Source organism: Telmatherina bonti (assembly GCF_933228915.1).
Source record: "Telmatherina bonti genome assembly, chromosome: 18".
In the NCBI taxonomy this organism is placed as follows: domain Eukaryota; kingdom Metazoa; phylum Chordata; class Actinopteri; order Atheriniformes; family Telmatherinidae; genus Telmatherina; species Telmatherina bonti.
Genome location: NC_136616.1, coordinates 31,842,366 through 31,861,194, shown reverse-complemented (window position 1 = coordinate 31,861,194; position 18,829 = coordinate 31,842,366). Strand labels below are relative to the sequence as shown.

Sequence of the window (18,829 nt, the reverse complement as noted above, 5' to 3'; positions counted from 1 at the left end):
TGCTCAATTGGATCCAGGTCTGGGGAACGGGCGGGCCAGTCCATAACATCAATGCCTTCGTGTTGCAGGAACTGATGACACACTCCAGCCACATGAGGTCTAGCATTGTCTTGCATTAGGAGGAACCCAGGGCCAACCGCACCAGCATATGGTCCTACAAGGGGTCTAAGGATCTCATCTCGGTACCTAATGGCAGTCAGGCTACCTCTGGCGAGCACACGGAAGGCTGTGCGGCGCTCAAAAGAAATGCCCCCCCACACCATTACTGACCCACTGCCAAACCGGTCCTGCTGGAGGATGTTGCAGGCAGCAGAACGTTCTCCACGGCGTCTCCAGACTCTGTCACTTCTGTCACATGTGCTCAGTGTGAACCTGCTTTCATCTGTGAAGAGCACAGAGCGCTAGTGGTGAATTTACCAATCTTGGTGTTCTCTGGCAAATGCCAAACGTCCTGCAGGGTGTTGGGCTGTAAGCACAACCCCCACCTGTGGACGTCGGGCCCTCATACCACCCTCATGGAGTCTGTTTCTGACTGAGCAGACACATGTGCATTTGTATCCTGCTGGAGCTCATTTTGCAGGGCTCTGGCAGTGCTCCTCCTGTTCCTCCTTGCACAAAGAAGAAGGTAGCAGTCCTGCTGCTGGGTTGTTGCCCTCCCACGGCCTCCTCCACATCTCCTGATGTACTGGCCTGTCTCCTGGTAGCGCCTCCATGCTCTGGACACTACGCTGACAGACACAGCAAACCTTCTTGCCACAGCTTGTATCGATGTATCATCCTGGATGAGCTGCACTACCTGAGCCACTTGTGTGGGTTGTAGACTCCGTCTCATGCTACCACTAGAGTGAAAGCACCGCCAGCATTCAAAAGTGACCAAAACATCAGAAAGCATCGGAACTGAGAAGTGGTCTGTGGTCACCACCTGCAGAACCATTCCTTTATTGGGTGTGTCTTGCCAACTGCCTGTAATAAATCCACCTGTTGTCTATTCCATTTGCACAACATCATTTGAGTTTGATTGTCAATCAGTGTTGCTTCCTTAGTGAACAGTTTGATTTCACAGAAGTGTGGTTGTTTTGGTGTTCCCTTTTTTTCTTTTTTTGAGCAGTGTATATTATTTTTTTTTAACCATTTATTATCTTGCAATGTCAACATTGTTGTAATACAAAATCTGTCCACCAGAGGGAAGAAGACAGATATCAGATTGTGGTTAACATGTTATTGAGCAAAGTTTTTACCATATGGAGATCAGAAACTGTATTAATTATGTAACTAAAGGATTAAATGTCTTTAAATGTAAAATCCTGGAAGCACTTTGGTTTTCATGACAGTCTCACTGTTTTCTGTTGACAGTTCACAGAAGAGTATGCCTACTTGTGTTTCTTTTAATAAGTTTGTTGAAATACGTCGGTAAAATGTTAAATCCTTAGATGTATACTTTATTTTTAATGGCTCTATTATTGTATCACTGTGTTTAAACAGCTCACAGAGGTTTTCTGAGTCTGGAAGTGACTGGGAATCACTGAAGAGTGAAAGTTTCATGTTTCACCCAAACTACTTTAAGAAACCGAAGAGGTAATTTTCCATTTTATTCACTGTAAATAAAACTGACTTCTATTAACTCATAAGATCTGTAGATCAGTAAATGTGTTAAAACAACAGGTTAGGTCACAGTTGATAGAGACTGGCCAATCAGAAGATACTTCTTCTAAGCCCTTTCATGATCAGGAGGATGCAATAAACTTTCTCTCCTTGAAATAATAACAAACTATATGGAGTCATAGTTTATGTGAATATGATGTAAATAAATAGAGACTTTGATAGACTAAATACTAATAATTGAATACATGGAAATAATTGTCAAATGATCATCAGTTACGTAACAATTTGTTATTAATCTAAGGTTATTAATATAAAAATCTCATGAGGGGTAAAAGGTTTTGTCATTTTATTTTTTGTAATTATGATGTAAAATGTAAAATCTTTAGATGTATACTTTCTTTTTAATAATTGTATTTCTGTATCACTGTGTTTAAACAGCCCACAGAGGAGGTTTTCGGAGTCTGGAAGTGACTGTGAATCGTTGAATAGTGAAAGATCCATGAGTCTCCCTCACAGTTTTAGGAAACTGAAGAGGTAATTCTACATTTTGTACATTTTCTACATACTGTAAATAATCTTCCTTGAACTCAGAAGATCTGCAGACAAGTAAATGCATAGATTTGTGAGAGAGTTGTTTGTAGTTGACAGTTTAGAGGAACTGAACCTGGAGCTTCCACCTCTGAGTCCATGATGAGGGATTCATCAGAGCAAAAGACAAAGAAAAATATGTGAAGGAAGTTGTGTATGATATATCATTCATGATAATACTGGTAGACTTTAGTAACACCAGTAGAAAATGTAATACATGACATTACGCAAGCACATTTGAACAATTTGTTTTGTTTGTTTTTTATTTACATTGGTATTAAGAAGATGAAGACATGTTTAACTGAGTTGTTAACTCTTTAGTCCTGTAAAAAATGTTGAATATGAACCAGAGTTTCACCCCATCCCGATGGAGAAACACTGTAATACAAGAAACCATCAAGCCAAATTTAACGATATCCCAACAGAAAACAGTTTATGTGACTGTAATTGATACATTGTAAAAATAGACTAAAGTGATGTTTGTTTATCTTTCATCAAATCAACCAGCTGTTTGGTGTGTTAAGAGGTTTTGAGACTTCCAGGAATGAAACCCAAAATTAAATCTGGTAAGTTTTTAAAAGACTTTCTACCGTATAGAAATTTTAAATGATAAAATACATAAATAGAAAACTTCCACAATTTCCACCATAACTAATAAAATGTTTTTATTTGAACCAAATTGTTTGACTGGAAACGTTAATCGCTGACATCAAATATCGCAAAACAATTATTTTGCTGTTTTGTTGTCTACAGACCTTCTTAGACACATTACCCATAATCCTTTGCCATTGATAGAAGTGGTTGCAGATATGTTTGCTAACCAGCAGATAAAACGGTTGTCCCATGTAGTGTGAAGCTGAAGTTAGACAAGCAGGATGACCGAACTTCGACATGTGTCAGATCTGACCTGACACACCTCACATGTACAGATTTAAGAAATTGTGTGACTTTATTGTTCTTTTCATGTTCTTATTTTTAGTTTTTTCCCCTCAATGCAGCCAAAATACACATTTTAATCTGTATATTTTTATTGGACTTTATACTTATCATTTGTTTGTTGCAGGGAATCATCATCTCCTGAAAGTGAAGAAGAGTCATAAAGAAGCGATGATGAAGAGGAGTCCCCTGAGAAGCACAATCAGCATCAGAAGGAGACAATTAATCCACAGAAGGAATTTCATCTTAGCAACAAGAAGAGCTGAAATGATTATCAATAACAACATGATGCACATTTATATTTACATGTGAAAAATTCAAAGCATTTACATTTATTTGTTTATATATGTTATATATATCCAGCATGTTATGGGTAAGATGGGAGTTCTTGTTTATGAATGCCAGCGGTTTTGTCCACATTCTGTTTCTAATCGTTTCCTTTCTGCACATATTAAAAGGGACTTGTAGGAGGGTGGAGGTCAAGGTCGCATTAATGCACAGGTTTACCTTGGCCGAAGCCCAGGGGCCCACAGAGTTTAGGGGCCCCTCGCTTTTGGGACAAAATTACCTAAAAAGTCTTATTGTTATGTAACTTTTAAGCTCTGCTGTCAATCTGCACTTTATGCCATTTGATACTACTGAGCGATCCAAATGATCCAGTTTCCACCCTGTCAAAGCCGCTCTCCATGTGTCAATCAGGTCATGTGTTACCACTCCGGTAGACAGACAGATGGAGGATCTTTTTGGGAGGGGGAAGGGGTTGCTGTCTGTCCTTGGTAGAAGTTTTACTAACTTTCTACATGTAAATGTTTACTTTTAATCTTTATGACTTGGTTTTTATCTTGTAAAACACTGTGTTGCCTGTCACATCAAAAGAGCTTAAGAAATAAAGTTTCATTTGATTTAAAGATGTCTGCCAAAAAAAGGCAGAAAAGGCTCTTAAATAAGACGAGGAGGAAAAAAAACACTTTAGAGCTTCCTGAAGCTCACAGATTTTTTTTAGTCTCACACACAGTGCCGTCGCCGGGAGGCTACGAGACCCTGTGCCAACTCAACATGCAACGCCTGGCTCTTTCACACGGATGTGCAATTGCGCATGTATCACAGTCACACGGGCCCGACTCTAGTTATGTTCTCAATCTGCGTGTGCAACCTAGAGTTTTGGCGTGGCGCTGAAACAGTACGCAGGTGATTTAGTGACTGCATAAATTAGCGACAGGTGCAAACGTGTTTCAGACTATTTAATGACGGTTTGTCCGTGACATTGCTTGTGGCATGGCAAGTTTGGAGAGAAAGCACGACCTTCAGCAAAGTAATCTGACTGACACAAATAAACGCTGTTTGGGAACAAATTTATGAAAAAGTTAATGATGTCTGTAAAATGCGAACAGGGGATGAAGGGGAAAGATGGTATAAAGACATTTGAGCACAGGTGCTCCTCCGCATCGAGAGGAACCAGTGTAAGTGGCTCGGGCATCTGGTCAGGACGCCTCCTGGACCTCCCTGGTGAGGTGTTCCAGGCACGTCCCTCTGGGAGGAGACCCCGGGGAAGACCCAGGACACGCTGGAGGGATTATATCTCTCGGCTGGCCTGGGAATGCCTCGGGATCCCCCCCGCAGAGTTGGCAAATATGGCTGGGGAGAGGGAAGTCTGGGCTTCCCTGCTTAGGCTGCTGCCCCCGCGACCCGACCCCAGATAAGCGGCAGAAGATGGATGGATGGATTGATGGAGCACAGGTGTCAAACTCCAGTCTTTGAGGGCCAGGATCCTGCAGGTTTTTGTTGTCTCCATGCTCCAACACACCTGACTGAAATGATTGAATCGGTTGATGATAAGCTGCTGGATCCATTTGATTTTAATCAGCTGTGCTGGTATGTTGCACCCATGAAATAGACAGGACTGTCTCAATTTTGGCAACTTTATTCACCCCGTGCTGCTTGTATCTTTTCGATCTTTGGATTCTTTTGAGGCAGCCAGGACATGCAACGTGCACGATGCACATAGCAACCACAGACATGCGTCGCACACACACTGTGTGCAGGCTGATGACGGACTTTTGTCCACCAGTCCAACATGTCCCAGAAGTAGCACACAATAACTAAACAAGTACTCCTCACATGACATGATAGAAAATAACAAAATGTCCATAACACTTCTGAACGACATCTGAGTTAGATGTTAATAATGCCTTATTATTTCCAGGCTGCAACAGGTACAGAGAACAACAAAACCTGCTGGATTCTGGTCCTGAGGACTGGAGTTTGACACCTCTGCATTAGAAGGTGAACAAACGAAAAAACAGGAATCCAGCTTCTGGAAAAAAAGTGTTTTGGTTTCAGTTAATGACGACTGAGAGCATGGAAACCTAATGACTGTAACCATCCGCCAACACATGGCTTTTATAACTTGGACAGCACATCTGGGGATCCCAGCTGTCTTCTGCAGGTGTGTGAGACTCCTCTCCACATCCATCACAAGCTCCTCCAAAAGCTCCAAAACGCTGGATGTTTTGCTGATTGTTTCCTCGCCCATCCCAAAGATATTCACATGAGGGTGAAGAGTTTCCATGTCTCCTCCTTGTGACAAAAACCGCAGCCAGACGCACACAGAATGTCTGCACCACAGTCGATGGTCTGCATGTCCTTTTAAACTGTTAAATATAGATGCAGTTTCTATCTGCAACACTGATGCCAGCTTTTATAGATTACATATAAAAATATATTTGCATTTTCTCCTCCCAACACACGCAGAAATTGGCCGTGAACGCCAGATATGAAATGTAAGTGTTGTGAATAAAGCTTAGTGACGTATTGCTGCTCCTGTTTTGTCCGCCAGAGGTTGTACTTTTATTTTGATAGTGCGTTTCCTTAGATCGTTTTAAGCCTTGACCTGCTACGTGGTGTCATTCTGCAGTCGAGAGGATAATGAATGTCAAGCATTTTTGTTGACGCTTTGATCGGCAAGAAAATGTTTTTTCTTTAGATAAAGCCAACAGCACCTCCCATTCTGAGCTGCAAACGGGCAAAGTGTTCAGTATTAATGTATAACTTTTATATCCTGTATTATATTCTATCCATCTGTATTATATGCTGCATCATAGCTTTATTCTGTGCCTGTTTATACATGTCTTCTGCCCCCTGGTGGACACCAGGAGGACATAACACTGTTATCAATCGCAAATATACTAATATTTGTCTTCACCATTCACCACTGTAAATATAAAATAATTTGTACTGATTTGTCTCACACTCTAATCTTTCTACAGTTTTATCTTATTCTGGGGCAAAGTGAAACCTCTGCTTCAAAATATTTGTCTGGATTATTAATACGAGTCCACACAGGCCTGCCACACAATTACGTCCACTTAGAAGTAATTCATTGATTTATTTAGATTAAAATGCAAGAAGTCTTCCACTCAGATCGTTTTTTTCCCCCTACAATAATTCAGTTAAATAAAAACAAATATGTGAGGTCATGTTGTTTACTGCTTCTGTTTTGTTTCATAGCTCTGAACAACTTTTCATGTTTTTCTTTCAGATATTTTAGTTTTTGTTCATGAAAATCTTTGGCTAGTTTCTAGAGGATCATCGCCTTTATGGGTCTTTGTGATGAAGTCGCTTCATCACGTTGTTGCAGGGATGGAGTGACATCACTTTGGGCTGCTGCTTGTTTTGTCACAGTTCAGATATTTTCCCTGTAAATAAACAAAAAATTTATAAATAAACCTTCCATTTGTCATTTGTGCCAAGTTCCATATCAGTACTTTAGAATAAACCTTTATTGTGATCACAGTGCAATGAAATTGGAAGTGCAAGCCTTGCTAAAAACAGAAATATATAAATAAATAAAAGTAGTAGAAAAATTCTATCTATCAACACGCATACATGAATGTCCATTTGCATACCTGTACATATAAATACAAGATAAGAGACATAAAATCAGTCATACAACATTTCAACAACGTTATGTATTCTGTATATTTATCACTTTAGTAAACAAGCTGTCTTTGAACCTGTTTGTTTTTGTTTACTTTATCCTGTATCTTCTGCTGGACATCAAACAGATGATGTGTTGGATGAGCTGTATATTCTTAATTTTGTCTTGTGCTTTCTTAACGTGGACTTTGATAATGTTCATACTTTTCAGAGGAAAGTTTTTATTTAAATTGACTTTTAAAAAAAAATAAGTAAAATCAACACAATCAACAAAACAACACCAAACAAAAGGCCTATAAGTCAACAGGACACACCTCAATGGTCCTCTGGTTTTTAGGATTCATGGAGGATTAATGGAGAACTTTCTACACAGATCAGACCGCGTGCATCAGGTAACACAATAAAACTGTGATAATCATACGAGAAAAATAATAAAATTAAAGTTACTTTAAGAAAAACTCAGTGGGAGTATGTGGAGGTAACGTGGACAGAATAAGAGTCCACAGTGAGGAACAACACAGGTGGAGATCTCAGGTTAATTGCTTCTTCATCTACAGGGTTTTACATTGAACCAATAGTAAAGGACCGCCACCTAGCGGCGGTTCCAACACACTGCAGCCATTTACAATCACATTTTCTGTTATTAATTACAGGTTCATCTTTTAATCCATACTGGTTTTTTCCTCCCCAGATCTTCCATGATGGCCTGATCAACATAAGGATGTGTTTCAACTGAACGTCTCTGAGGCAGAATGAAGCTGAAGATGCAGAATTTTAGTGACCAGCAGGTAAATGAAAATGTCACCAGTGACATGTAGCCTATGTGTGTGTGTGTGTGTGTGTGTGTTCACACTGATGCAACTTAAAATAAATAAATCATCACGTTTATCTTTTTTCAACAGACTTTAGGATGATGAAAGAGTCACAGATCAGAAGAGAAGACGACTGGATTTAGTCTCTATCAGAGAGGATAAGATGGCTCTGGAACAGTTTACTGTTCAGTAAAAGTTTTGCTTTAATTCTCAAACAAGCTGAAATGTTTTCCTGTTAGTTTAGGCTGCAACATGGATTATTGACGACTTCAGAATAAGAACAGACGAGAAAACGAAACTAAAATGAAGAGACCAGAAAGGGAGCAGGCACTGGTATAAACTTGTGTAACCCCGTTTCTGTTCCTGCAGCAGGGTTGACATGGGGAGGGGAAAAGGAAAAAAAGGGTTTGTTTCCCAGGGGATCTTCATAATATGACAGATTAAAGGTTGAAGGAACCAGGTGCATCTGTTGTTAAAGGTAAGTAAGCCTTACTGACCCCGTTTGGATGGATAAACATCTATTTATTCACTAGTTGTTTGCAAACTTTTATATGTTAAAAAATTATTTCTACCTTTTCATGCTTCCGTCTGATGTACATAAACACTTTGTAAACCACGTCGTGACACATTTTAGGGTAATAATTGTCCTTCTGCGTGTTTATTTTTTATTTTATTTATAGCTTCAATTATTTTACAGAGTTTATCACAATCTAAAAAACAGAAACAACTAAAGACAATTAGACGTAAAGAGACATGGGGCATTAATGGAAAGAGAGAATTACTTAAGAAAAAGTTTCTGCGTGTTTGTGACGTGACAGAGGACGGACTGTTTCTGTGCTTTTCAGCCATGTTACACTGCGTGGACACATTTTCACGCCACGCAGCTTGAATCGTCAGTAAAGAAAAGCAAAACTGCGGGTTTAAACTGGGATACATTTCTGTATATTTCACAAACCGCAGTAACAGTGTGATGTCTGCTAAGTTTAGATCAGAAATGAGCATGAAGTTGTGGTTCAGATTCATCAGAGTAGCTTTTCTTTTCGGTGTGAATCTGTATGTTTTTACATGAAATGAACTCGGACTAAATGGTCTTTCCGTGGGAGAAATTGGTGGATTGGTTTATTCCACTTACTGTCAGGAAACACGAAGCGGAATAAATACATCTAGAGTGTGTTTCAGGGGAGGTTTTTACACGGTGAGATGTGGAAAAACTCCCGTGGCGCACAGAGAAAAAGAAAAGTTTCATTTCCGCATATTTCCACGATGATTTATGGGGGAGGTCCTTTTCTTTCTTTCTTTCTTTTTACTGTGGAATCAGACACGTGACATCTCCGCTAGAAGTCACGTGTCCACAAACTTTGTTTTTATTTGGGAACCGACGTGGAAAAGTCTGGTACGTGGAAATGATTGAACGTTTAAATAATTTCTTGTTTTTACAAAATTATAAACTGTTTATCGGGAGTAAAGAGACAACAATAACCCAAAATAAAATCAGAATTTGTCAAATAATAAAACCAATGTGACTTCATTCGTAATTCTGTATGATGAATGAAAAGCATTGGAGTGTTCAGCTGAAGGTGCTTTTAACCCTGTGATGTTTTAACCACTAAAAGTCCAGTTTATGTCCAGTCAGCTTTGACAGTTTTTATTCAGAATAAATGATCCAGGTGTGTTGAAGCAGGGAAACATCTAAAACATGGAGGTTTGAGCCAGAATTGGGAATTCTGTCTCTGAACATGACACCGTCATCTTATTAGGAAATATTTACGTCATATTTAACAGGTACGGGTATCAGCACCGGTATCGGCTCAATACCAAGCGTGTGTACTCGTTATTGGTGTTAATAACAGTCTACCGATACCACACTAGTCAAGCCAGGGCGGATGTGTTTGATGACATGTTTCGGACATGTTTTAAAAGAAATAAATGCCTTGAATCTGAAAATGTGACATTTTTTGTCTAAAAGCTAGATCTTTGTTTCAAAACCACACATTTATAGTTGTATTTAGATAAAAATGCACCAAATCACAATAAAACTTGTTGAAACTGTTCGATCTGTAATGTTAGTATATTTGTATTGGGGAGGTAAGTTCAGAAAGGATGGGTCATTTATTACAACCTAGTGAAATATTACACAGTTATAACAGCAATAATAACCATAGTCACAATAATGTTCACATAAACAGATCTGGTATCGGCAGATGTTCAGATATCAGATCAGAACTCCCAGAAAGTGGATCGGTGCATCCCAGGATATAAGTGCTGTTGAAGCGCCGCCTTATGGTCGACATCAGTAATATTGACGTAGAAGGAAGATTTTCAAGACAAAGTCAGGTTAAGCTGCTATGATGTCACTGACATGACGTGTTCACCTGCAACCAGACCTGCAGCTCCGTTCAGCAGCTTCAGGCTTGGACACTTCAATTATTTTCATTTAGCTGACATAATGTCTGTAAAGTTGCAACAATTTCATGGTTATTTGTTTTAATCTCTAACTTCACAGAAGTTTACTAAACATATCAAACTGCATATTATTTGCTGGATATATTTATATTAATTACATCATGTTTCGGTTTTTATCTTAGAGATGAATGAGAAAATATTTGTTTTTCTGCAGCATCTTTAACTAGTTTCCTCATCAGCTGCACATCTTGTTGGGTGTTTTCAAGTCTGTTAAACTTTCTGTTCTTCATCCCACAGATTCACCACCACATGGTGGTAAACATGTCTGTTTACTTTCACTCACTGCAGCAGTGCTGAGTTCTGCTAAATATGAGGACGTGGTTCAAACGGTCCTGAGCCTAAAGCAGAAACACTTCTTCTTACATGTTGTTACTCATCACTAAACACTGTTTTCCCTGGTTTGGGCTGTAAGGTATTATTATGACTTTCTAATGGCGATTTACTCATTCTAGTTGTGGTGAGTCTCGTTCCACGACTTGTTTTTAGTCCCAGTTCATCTCTGCTTATGGAAATACAGCTGTAGAGATGATTGGTTTATTTGTTGATTTGAGTTTTTACTTTAATAGTAGGACATTCATTGAGGAAAAAAAGTAAGAGGAAAGGTTCAGATAGACAATATGTGTAAAAATAATAATATAAATGACAGTGCTGGGGAGGTTGGAAACCTATAAGGGCTTATCGAGAACCTCTCCATCATCTAAATACAAGAATAAATTAAGTAATTAATTAAACCAGATAAAGGAAAAACATACAATGAAGCATTAAAACAAACAAGCATTAAATGTAAAAATATTACAAATAAAATAAATATAACAGTAAAACACAATTCAACATGATCCCACTGCTTTCAGAAGAACATCTACTTATCAGGTGTGAAAAGAGTCTTTGTGAGCAGAATGATGAAGAAATGTGATGAAACCTATCATTCTGTTTTACTTGCTGCTGCAGAAATGGCTGAGAGGAAGAGGAGAAGACATCTTTGCTCTTCGTCTTCGTTCTTTGACGAGCCAATCGGCTCCTCCGGTGAGCGGCTTGACAGGGAACGATGAAGAGGAACATCAGCACTTCCGGTGGGGGTCCTGACTTACAGCCATCCCAACAGAAACATGGCGCTGTGAGGAATTATTCATCTGACAAAAACTAAAGCAGTTTTCTCTGATTTCATTTGATTATTTTCATCCTGAAAAGAAAGATAAGTTTTCAGTTTTGCAGATATCTGGACCAGAAATGCAAAACAATTTGTATGAACGACACAAAAGCAGATTTATTCCTTTTCTTTAGATCTCTTTCTGACTGGATCAAACCGTCCCACAGGAGGAACCGGCGTCCTGTTCTTCCTCTGCTGAACGGTGATGATGATATCAGTGAGATGTGAATGCTACTGGGTCTGACAACCTCTGACAAAACGAAAGAGAAGTTTGTAAAATTAAAAATGATGTTTTGGAAACGTCTGTGAAGAAGACTTTTCCTTCCTCACTCAGCGGTGATCCTGAACGGATTAATCCTTCTGAAAACCTCTGAGATCCAGATTGTTTAATCACATCTCCACTGCTGAGACGCTTCCTGTCTTCTCCAGAGTCTCCAGATTTTCCACAGTCGCCTTCAATTTAATTTAATTTAATTTAATTTAATTTAATTTAATTTAATTTAATTTAATTTAATTTAATTTAATTTAATTTAATTTAGTACAGTACAATTCAATTAAATTCAATTAAATTCAATTCCAATGCAAGTTAAGTCAATTAATTCAATTCATTTAATTTAGTCAAATTAAATTAAATTAAATTAAATGACTTTGCTTTGAATTTAATTTAATTTAATTTAATTTAATTTAATTGACTTAACTTGCATTGGAATTGAATTGAATTGAATTGTTTTGTATTAAATTAAATTAAATTAAATTAAATTACTTTGCTTTGAATTGCATTGATTACTTGTATGAGTACTTTAAGTCTGTTCTGGTCACTAAAGGAGCTCCAACTCGACATCTTGCTTCTGCCTCAACAGTGGCTTGAAGCAAAAATTTAACATATTCAAAGACAAAACAAAAATTAATTCTTGCACAAATGATCACTGTGGATTAATGATTTAATTTGACTTAATTCTTTTTCTTTGTTGTGACTTTTACGTTTTTCACTTCAATGCAGCCAAAATATGTTTTAATATAAGCCGACTGGCTTTACTGGAATTTATACTTTTTTATTTGGTTGTTTCAGGTGAAGATCGTCTTTTGAAAGCAAAGAAGACCCTAAAGAAGCAACGCTGAAGAAAGTTACTTTGACCAGACGGCGGGAGACCAAGAGTTCCCTCAGAGACATGATCAAAATGACTCAATGAAATCTCACAAGGAAATTTCATTTTTGCCATGGCAACAGGACAAGATGTGAATATAGGAGATCAATAATAAAATAATGACCACTGATATTTGCAGATATTGCACATATATAATTACAGGCTGCATTAAATCAACAGAAATAAATGAATCAAGAATGAAAATAATGAATAAATATAAAATAAATATAAAATATAATAAAATATATTAAAGGAAAAATTTACCAAACCATGATTTGTTTTCTCTTTAATTTATAATTTTCTTTCCTGTATTATTTGTTTCATAATAATTTATAGAAATACAAGTTATTTGTTTGGAGACACTGAAGAAAGAACTTTTTTTTATACGCATCGTTTGTCCTTCATTCAGCATGAATGGAAATAACTAAACGTGGTCTTTCAACATGTCGTCTAAATATTGCAACTTAACCTGTCAGGCGTCATCTTTATTCTAACAAACATCCATTTAAATGAGTTTTAAAGTCGTTTGGTCCTTTTACAGTTGTGCTCAAATGTATTCATATAGTTTCATTAAAGAAAAGGCTGAATTTACAAAAGTCACTCAAATAACTGGAGACTTAAAAAAGGAACAATAACTAAAAATTTGCAAAAATATAATTTAGTAATATAAGACACTGTTTTTTCATTTCATTGAGTTGAAGAAAGAAAAAAAAAAAAGTATCCTGGTACAAATTATAGCACTTTTCTGTTGAACAGTGGGACAAAATACCTGTCAACAGGTGCAGAAGTCCGACTGAGAGGAACAGAAAACACCTGACTGGAGCGGATTGTTCAACTAAATATTACTTTATGACTGATGGAATATGTAATAAATTATCTTATTTGTTTGCGTTTAAAAAAACATTTCGATTGAACCAGAATTAGAAAATAATGTCATGATTTTCATAAAATTTTTATTTATTATTACTTTTGTCAATTTCAGCTTATTTTACAAGCAGCTGTTTTTTTCCTTCTTTAATGAAAGGGGACAAATAAATATGTAGGTGCAGCAAATAAACCTTTTATTAACTAAAAGCATCCAAGTCCAGGAGAATCCATGGATGTGAATAATGTGCCTGGAAAATGAATTACATGCCAGAAAACAAGACAAGAACTCGATCTAAGACTAAACTGCATGTTTCTCCTTCACACCAGAAACCAACATTTCTTCCTTCATTGTTCCCTTAAAGGTGGAGTATGTAAGATTTACAATATTTTCCAAATAAATGAACTAATAAAATAACTACAATCATAATTAGATAGTTTTTTGAACATGTAGGTTCCAGTCTGTCCATATTTGATGTTTAATTAATGACAAATGACAAAAAGCCCTTTTTCTTTTTACTGGTAGGCAAACATTCAAGAAGGGTTTTTGTCATTAATTAAACTTGTAATTTAATAACGCATCAAATATGGACAGACTGGAACCTACATGTTTAAATAAAACTAATTATGATTGTAGTTATTTTTTTAGTTAATTTATTTTGAAAATCTTGAAAATCTTACATGCTCCACCTTTAAACTGCGTTTCAATTGGAAAATAAAAATATAAAGATGCACAAAAATACCTGAGAATATATTGGAAATACATTTCCACAGAGATCCTGATCAAAATGACAGATATGATGTTAAAGATCTCTCCACTGACAAAGAAATAAAGAGAAGAAAAAAAGCAGCTGTCCTGAAAAGTCGGATAAAAAAGTTCTTCGTGGCATCTGAGTGTGACTCCATCAGGTGTGTGACAGGTAACAGGACTGCTCCTCCTCCTGGAGGAGGGAGGGAAACAATCCACCAGAACAGGAACAATATGCAAACTAAACTAAAAACCACAAACACAGCTGCTGTTTGAAACCGTTAGAGGTGTGTTTGGTAAACTGGAGCAACGATGGAGGCAGCGCTGAACACCAGGAGGAAGAAGACAGACAGAGGAGGGAATCTGGATTAAATCAGTCTGAAAGGGGGAAGAAGACAGAAACCCAACGAGAAACCGACAAAGAGAGAAAGAAAAACCAGATTTAACAGGATTAACATCCTGCACATCTCCAGAAGCTTCGCTGTTGATCAGGAAATGTCCCACAGACTTTTCTTTTCAGAGCAGATTTCTGAGTCAAACAGGATGATAAGCTAAAGGAAAAGAAAAGGTTTAGTTTAGTCCAATAAAAATCATCAGATCTGCAGATGACCAAATGCAAGTTGCGGACCTGCGTCACCAGAACGTGGTCCGGGTTAGTTTCACCTCCTCCAGACACACTCAGATACAAGTTATTATCTAGTAATAAACACATTTCTCTGTTATAAACAGGCTGCAAAAACATTTCAAACAGCCTTGATATTTTTTACAATAATCATCACTTCGCTGATGTTTGCTTCAGCAAAGCAACCCAGAATGTGTCGCAGCCTGCAGGTTATTCCACCTAAACACATATTCCTGGAGGTCACATCAGTGCAACACATGGGCAGGAATTTCACACATCTTCCTCATATTTTTATTTGTTTCATTCAAAGACACAAAAAAACAGGGAATAATTGGAGTGTATCCCAAACTTCATGGTGCCACATTTTGCGTTCCTCTCTCATGTTATCCACACCCTCCAAACCAATAATAATAATTATTATTATTATTGGTTTTTATAATATAGCATTCATCGGTGTCTTTCAGACCATCACCACATATAAGATTACAAAGCTTTTACTGTCGTTGCACAAGTTCAGACTGTAGGAACAACTGAACTCCAGAAAAGTGTCTCTTTTAGGTAAAAAGTAACAATAAGCAACAGAAAGAAGAGAAAATGAGAACACAGGTCGCATTTTGATGCTGGGAGATTTTTCATTGCAGTCGGGACATCAGAGAACATCTCTGACTCCACAACTGTTGCTTTATGATTCACATTGTGTGATTATGAGACGCAGACTCCTCCAATCAGAAAGCGGTTCAGTTCCGCCTCTTTATGAGAAAAGACAACGTGGGTCCAACCAGACAAAAGAAACTGAATGAAGGAGCACGAGGAGCGACTGGAGGAGCAATTTTCAAACACAGTAAGTTATTTGTTGCTGATAAAAAGAAAACAAAAATATTTTACAGTTGAATTTATTCTGTGGATTCTGATATTTATTCGTGGATGTGGCTCCGTTTTGTTCTATCCTCCATCTTTCTTTCTTTCATCACGTGCTGTCTCTGTTGAATTATTAAAACTGCTGGATCTACATATTTTTGATGAAAACATAAAAATAGATAACATTGATAACAGTAGTAAAGTGGTGAAGTTAACAGAAATCTTTTTCATCTTCATTTCTACAACTTTTTCTCACAAAGAAAAAAAAAAAAGCTGTTTCTTTGTGTCCCTGCAGTATTAAAAAAAATGTGAAAATGTACTTATTTTTAAATCTTTTTTTCAGAAAAAAAAAAAAATCAAAAGTGACTGACTGACTGTCAGAGCACTTTCCAGACACATCAGCTCGAGTGGATTCATGATAAATAACCTTGTTAAGGAAAACCAACAGCTTACAATGAATCTTTACTTCAATCCTCCATCCTGAGCTGCACGAGGAGACAGAAAGATAAAACTAAACAGGAAGATGTCAACATCTGAAAATATAATAAAATGATTAGCTTTTGTATCAACCCACAAATCTTTTGTCTAAAAACAACAAAGTGAGGTTAAAAATACTGTATTTACTGGCAAGTTCGTATGAGACTTTTGGTCTGGAAATGTAATCAGATGTCATATTTCTGGAGAACAGAGCAGGTTTTAGTCTGTTACTCCGTCAGAAAGGAGAACTTTGTTGTTCTGAAGGCTGCAAGAACAAGAAGTTTTTTCTCTAGACGTGTTTTAACTCTGGTCAAGCCGCCTCTCCTTTTCACGGAGTCAAGTTCCTGCATTAAATCCGCTCCTGTTCTCAGTTTTGCGCTAAAGGCGCAGAGACCGCTGCGCACAAACTAGTTCCGGTTTACAAAATAAAGCGGTGAATTCTGAGATTTATTCACTAAAGATTCAAGCAGCTGAACGACATGAACCTTAAACTATCGAACTGTAATGCTGATATTTACACTAAATAAATGATTACAACATGAAGTGAGGTGAAAATGTCTCTCTCTAAATAGGTATGTAAGTAGTATATATATACATATATATATATATATATATATATATATATATATACTACTTACATACCTATTCAGAGAGAGACATTTTCACCTCACTTCATGTTTTAATTCCTACATACATACTGATTAGGTGAAATAGAGACATTTTCACCTCATGTTTCAATCATTTAGTGTAAATATTAGCAGTACAGTTGTCATATCTATACATAAATATCTCTCTCTCTCTCTATCTATCTATCTATAAAGTTTTTGAGATAATGCAGCCTAAATATGCTTAGATGTCACGATGCAGTAAGGCTCAAAAAGCCATTCTTTGAATGCTTATAACTGGAAAATCTTCATAGGTGACACAGAAATTTCTCTGGATTCTGGTTAAGGAAGACATCAGTTGTTGCCACAGTAAAGAAGAAACAGTTTTACTTTACAGTTTTTCAGAAAAGGGAGCCTAAATATGCTGAGATGTCACTATACAGTTAGGGTCAAAAAGCATTTTTGGGCGTCTAGCTTGACTCGTTAACTTCTGCCTGCCTTTGTCTTCAAACATGTGCAGTTTAAAAAACGTCCCCCTATTCTTTTGTTGTAATCCTAAACTCTATTGTTTTCTGTTGGCGTTATTCCACTCATGACCTTGGCCTCGTGGCTGTGTTCTTTGTTTCCATCGCAGACATCTTGACCTTGTCTTGGATTTTTGTTTTACTTTTGTGTCTAATCATGTTGCTATTAATCTGCAAGAATAGGAAATAAATACACCTTTATGGTGGCTGTGTTCTTTTAAACTCCAATTCTTCTTCTGTGTGTTTTTATATTAAAAAAAGCAGATGACTTTCACCTTTCGCCTAAAAGACATTTCTCAGCTCAGCAGGACTTCACTTGCAAACGAACAAATTTATAACGCTGTAATAATTAAAAGTAACTTTTTTTTTGTTATTAAATGAAATAAATAATAAATTTAAAGAACAAAATCAATTGAGAATAAAGAATATTTCTCTCTAGAAACCAAAAGCAGTTGATTGGTTGTTTCACATGGGCTCCTCCTCTCAGGACACAGGGGTCACACATAAACGTGACCTTCGTTTGCAAAAAAAAAAAAAAAAAAAAAATCAAGCTTCTCTTCTTTATTGCATCTTAAGAAGAAAAATGTAATGATTTTTAATGACACGAATGAATAACTAAATAAAAATTGTCAGAGTTATTATGTTCCTCATCTGGCGGTCTGCATTCCTGAACATTTCACACACCAGGCCGACAAAGTGATCAATGCTTCTACCACAAAGCAGATCAACTTTATTGACACCGTCTTACTAAGCTCAGAGCTATCTGACAGTAGGATCTGCTGGAACGGTTGTATGTTAACTTCAGTACTTTGTGCACTGAGCATGATGTACGTATGTCCTGATGTTGTCTGATGTTCTGTCCTCCAAATGATGCAGCTCTTCGTGCCGTTTAAACTGCTCCTCCTGAAAAAAGAAGGCGTTGAATTAAACAAATAGCTTTTCAGTGGAAAGTCAAATTTTACAGTAATATAATCCTCTTAAAAGCACCGCCAGCGATATTCTTTTAATATCAGTTTAATTAACATTTTAATTAACATTTAGTAACATTTAGGAATTAAGACACATCCCTCAAACTTTCTCTACTGAGTCAAAAACACATTTGTTGTTTCAGTTTTTATCCTCATTTATTTTTTCATTTCAGTCTCATTTTATGGATTGAATAAGGAAGTAGCTGTTTCCTTCCTTTTTACAGAGGAAACAAATGTTTCAACATATTTCAACACACACAAACATACATCTTTCCTGCCAACCACCCCCACTACCACCACATTCCTCTCTGTTTTCAGCTAAATGTGGTTCAAGTCACTTTTAACGCTTATTTAATATTCAAGTAAAACTGCAGCCGTACAACTACTGCAGCAGAGCTGGACGATACCGGCAGTTTGTTACTGATGATGCCACGTAAATCCAGGGCAAGTATTGTCAATACTGATACTTTTTGTTTGAAATGTCACAATCACGAAATAATTCTGGCTTTAATTTATTCCCCTCCCTGAGCCATC

At 37.1% G+C, this 18,829-nt stretch overlaps 1 long non-coding RNA gene across 1 annotated transcript; it reads left to right on the top strand.

Annotated features, from left to right (window-relative positions):
• Positions 1-8,214: 8,214 nt before the first annotated feature.
• On the top strand, positions 8,215-12,803 carry LOC306769513. Its single transcript, XR_013771687.1, has 4 exons — positions 8,215-8,352; positions 11,286-11,451; positions 11,619-11,686; positions 12,554-12,803. It is a non-coding gene; the product is annotated as an uncharacterized lncRNA (long non-coding RNA).
• The last annotated feature ends 6,026 nt before the right edge of the window (positions 12,804-18,829 follow it).